Here is a 4,840-nt window from a genome sequence, read left to right as displayed (position 1 = left end):
GATGGAGTGATGGAGGATGGAGTGATGGAGGATGGAGGATGGAGCGCAGAGCTTTCAGCTGTGATTAAATGAAGATCACAGAGGTAACAGCGGTGCCGGTGCTGTCTGACGTTGTTGTGGTATCGGCGACCCGCTGACCCGTCTGGTGCCACTCTAATTGGACTTCTTTAATTTCTCCGTCCCTCTGGTCCTCAGCAAACAGCAGAGGAGGGAAAGGTTGGGCGGGTGGAGCGCCTCCTGCGGCTCAGCGCAGGGACCTCCTGATTGGGCCCTCAGCTTTCCTCGCCGACCTTGCAGTGAGTTAGCCGTTTAGCTTCACCTGAAAAGGCGAGCGGGGATTTGCGGCCCGGCTCAGCTCGGCTGTCAGACACTCACACAGCTTGTTGTTTGTTTTCTCCACCTCGTCCTCCACGGGGGGATAAAACGAGCGCTCTCTAATTTGATCTGATTCAGCTGTAAATGAAACGTGTTGTTGTTCCTTTAGTTTCACTCATTTCTCTCTAGCTGGATCTCTGGAACCACGTTTGCTCGCTGCGGCTGATTGGCTGAAACGCAGAAGAAGAAACAGCAGGTGCGTGCTGATGAGGCTCACCTGTGTCTCAGTGCAGGTGAGTTTTATGTTTACTCTACAGCATTTTGTAACTTTATTTTGAAAGGTCCGATATAAATAATGTTATTTAATTATAGTATTATCTTATTGTTGAGAACTTTAATGTTGCTCATACTTTATCTGTAGTTTAACATCAGACGTGCTTCATATTTCAACTTAGAGAATAAACAAAGTTACATTTTTATTCTTTGAAGTGGAATTAAAGAATAAAGTTGAATAAAATGGTTCTGTCCGTGCTCCAAAACAATTCAATTAAATATTTTTCACTTCAGCTGCTCAGAGTTTCCTGATGGACAGGTGAGGACAGGTGAGGACAGGTGAGGACAGGTGTCTTTCTTTGCCGTTAGCTGGTTAGCTACTTAGCAACATGTAACGCCGTACGTCCATCAGTGTACATCACCAAATATGGTCACTTCTGGTTCCAAAAAAACAAGGTAGCATCGTCCATATCGTCAAAGTTGTCCTCGTCCTTGTCTGTAGAGTCACTGGACAGGTGAGGACAGGTAGAGGACAGGTAAGGAGAGGTAGAGGACAGGTGAGGACAGGTAGAGGACAGGTGAGGACAGGTGAGGACAGGACTTTGTCTCTGAAAACTTTCAGACATGGTTTGGATGATCCCTGAACTGATCCGACCTCAGAGTGAAAATAAGAAGTGAGAGATTTTCATGAAACGCCTCGAGCATCTGAACTCTGTGATTTTCACATCTGTCTGTCTGAGCTGAATAGTAACTGAAGGTCTGGGGTCCGACCCGTTCTGCTCCACACCAAAACAAAACCAGCCACGCAGCAGCTCTGTGGACTTTAAGTGGAGCTGTGAGCTAAATGCTCGCAGACTCAAACAGCAGTTATTACAGGTCTGTAAGACACCTCCACCTGTGAAGGCTTCAGCTCTCTGACAGTCCGATGCCACCTGTACAAAGTGTTTGTTAATTATGAATTTAATATTCTATTGAAAACCATAAATGATATGTTAAAAAAATAATAAACTAATGTTCTAATATTTTTTCAGGGCCCTCAGAATCGTCCTAACTTTTCGCCCCTGACCTTTTGTGTAACGTGTAAAATGACGTCCTTCATCTCGTGTTGTTACGGACACGTGATGTCATGTTTCTTAAAGGGACAGCACTGTCCAGGTCAGCAGACAGCAGCTTTACAGTTTACCTGTGAAGTTTGTCAGTGAGCCGACACGTGACGTTCTTCATCTCGTGTTGTTACGGACACGTGATGATGTGTTCAGGTGTCATGTTTCTTAAAGGGACAGCGCAGGGAGCTTTAGTTCACTTCAAACTGGCAATATGTTTGTTTTGGAACGTTCTGTCAACGTTACAGAAACACTAGCTCACTGTTAGTTACAGGCTGTGTCTGTGTTCAGTCGGTCGTCACGTGGCGTTCACAGCTCGCAGGTTTTTCTGCTGGAAGGTTGAACGGAGAATCCTGGTTGATCCTCGGTGTCGTGTCCTCCGCAGAGATCAGCCTGCTCTCTGTTACTGAGGCATGCTGGGGGATGATGGTGGGTGATGGTGGGTGATGCGAGGGGGGTGTAGTCTCGTGGCATGAATCGGCCCTGGCAGGCCTTAATGCAGCTGTCAGGCGTCCTGGTCCAGCGATGCGATTTCCCCCCGCTCCGTCACCGTCACCGCCAAGATTATACAGCTTTTAAATGAGCTGCAGCCACGGGGAACGGCACCCGGGGAACGCCTGTCGCCGCGGCAACATGAGCCATGATTTGCCGTGCCATTAATCTCGCCGGGGAGATCTCGGCCGATTTGTCCTCGCCAACAAATGAAGCTGTAAAACTTCTCCTGCGCCTGCATGTGTCTCTCCGGATGAATCCGGCTGACAGGAGCAGGACGACGCCACTGACACCTAGACCTGAACGCCGCACGCACTCATGCACGCCGCCAGGGCATCCGATCGGCCAATCAGGAGCAGAGATCCATGCAGGAGGTCCAGACCGTCTGGAGATGTAACCTTTAAGTTTGTGTAAGACGGATGGACGCGAAGTTAAACTGGAAACAGGACGGACTGTAAATCAAACACGCGGTTTAATTACAGCCTGTCGGCGGTGACGAGTTAGCCGATCGCGCTTCATGAAACACGCCGCCGCTCCGTCTCCTCGCTGGTGAATGGAGACATTTTAAAAAGCAAATAAACTATAGAAGAAATATCCAAAAGTCTGAGCTCGCACACACACACAACCAACTCTCTGTGATTTACAGAGTTTATGATGGACAGTGAAGTAAACTGCTGCCAACTGTAGCTGCTGTTAGCTCAGTCTGTTAGCTGCTGTTAGATCAGTTCGTCAGCTTGGCGGTGAGCTCAGAGCGACGGGTACCCGTCGCTCTGAGCTAAGTGTTTGTACCAACAGGACTACCAGGAAGAAGAAGAGGAGGTAACCAGGCTCAACACCCTCTACGGACATAATGGCAGAGGAGAAGAGAGTGAAGAGGACGCTGACGGAGGAAGCTAAGAAGAGAAAAGGAGAGAGTGAGCGAGCAAGAAGCCGCCGGACAAGAGTAAATGTGGGACTGACTTTTAGTGGTTGGTGAGAGCTTGGTGAAGTCTCGGTACAGCTACAGAAGCTTTTCCACACGGTTAAACGTGACCTGAAGTCAGCGATGGCTGCATGCAGACGCGTATAAAGCTGTTTATAAAGCAAACTCCAGGTCCTCTGAAGCTTTATTTCAGAAACCATCTAACACGGCTGCAAACATACTAGCTGATTTGTTGCTTTGCCCTCGTGAGGACAAAGCAGATCCCATTTACCCCGTCAGCCTTAGGACCCCTCCGCGACCAGGGAACTAGAGCCTGGAAAGGCAGATCATCGGCCATCAGTAAGGACACGTGTTTGACGCTGCTGCTAGTTTATAACATGTGACACTTCAACACAACAACAACATGAACTGTGCATGCATCCACACGCGTCTTACCGGCGTGGTATTGGGCCTGTGGTCGGTCTCATAGAGGACGGCCAGAAGCTGAGCTTTAGCATCTATGGCTGACGAAACCTTTCCGACTGTTCGCTTTAACGTTTTAACGTCGAGGACAGAAAAGAGGGAACAGGAAAGGACAGACAGGAGTCAGGAAAGGACAGACAGGAGGAAGGAGTTTACTTTGCATGAATTCACACGAGGTCTCGACTTGTACCTCTTTACTGTAACTGGGAGCTCCAGTCGGACAACTCTCAGAGCGGACGAATGACTTTTGAGCGATTCTTCTCTGGTTCTGAAGAACGCAGCTGCCGTTGAACTGGATGGACACCAGAACACTGAAGATCAGTTCATGATGGATCCATAAGAAGCTCCACAAAGATGCTCAAAGCTACAGCATCTAACTTTCCTCTGATAAACTAACGTCTGTTAAACCGTGTTCATGCTACGCTGATGTTCTCTTATCCTGTCTTATCCTGTCTTGTCTTATCCTGTCTTGTCTTATCCTGTCTTGTCTTATCCTGTCTAGTCTAGTCTTGTCTTATCCTGTCTTGTCTTGTCTAGTCTTATCCTGTCTTGTCTTGTCTAGTCTTGTCCTGTCTTGTCTTATCCTGTCTTGTCTAGTCTAGTCTTGTCTTGTCCTGTCTTGTTTTATTTCTTTTTAATGATAGAAGAAGAAGACGGAGAAGAAGAAGAAAGAGGAAGTGGGGGCGCTTATCGGCCCTAACTGGTCTCCAGGCTCCGCCTCTCCCGCTGACCTCCCCTCCACAGCAAGCATCATGGGAAGGCCCGCTGGGTCTGGCATTGTTGCCCCGGGGAGGCGGTGATGGGGGAGTTCTGTCCTACATGAGCTCCTCGACTGAACAGATCTGTCTAAATTTAAATCTCAATGTGGAAAATATTTAAAAAATCAGACACGAGGGAAAAAGTTTGAACTCAGAAATAGAAAAATACAGACGTGTTGTTGTTGTCTCTGTGTGGAAATAACACTTTACAGACTGTCTAAAACCTGGACGTAGTCTCCGAGACGTCCCCGCAGACTGTCTAAAACCTGGACGTAGTCTCCGTGACGTCCCCGCAGACTGTCTTAAACCTGGACGTAGTCTCCGTGACGTCCCCGCAGACTGTCTAAAACCGGACGTAGTCTCGTGACGTCCCCACAGACTGTCTAACCTGGACGTAGTCTCCGTGACGTCCCCGCAGACTGTCTAAAACTGGACGTAGTCTTAGTTCCTGAGTCCCCGCCGACTGTCTAAAACCTGGACGTAGTCTCTGGACGTCCCCACCGCAGACTGTCTCA

General features: G+C 48.5%; 1 long non-coding RNA gene across 1 annotated transcript; it reads right to left on the bottom strand.

Moving 5' to 3' along the window:
* Positions 1-3,127: 3,127 nt before the first annotated feature.
* Positions 3,128-3,992, bottom strand: LOC113747156 (uncharacterized). The gene is made up of 3 exons (XR_003463391.1): positions 3,758-3,992; positions 3,541-3,633; positions 3,128-3,418 (listed from the first exon to the last, which is right to left on the bottom strand). It is a non-coding gene; the product is annotated as an uncharacterized LOC113747156 (long non-coding RNA).
* Positions 3,993-4,840: the final 848 nt, after the last annotated feature.

The sequence above is a fragment of the Larimichthys crocea genome, chromosome I, assembly GCF_000972845.2.
Source record: "Larimichthys crocea isolate SSNF chromosome I, L_crocea_2.0, whole genome shotgun sequence".
Taxonomy (NCBI): Eukaryota; Metazoa; Chordata; class Actinopteri; family Sciaenidae; genus Larimichthys; species Larimichthys crocea.
This window is presented reverse-complemented; position numbering and strand designations above follow the sequence as displayed.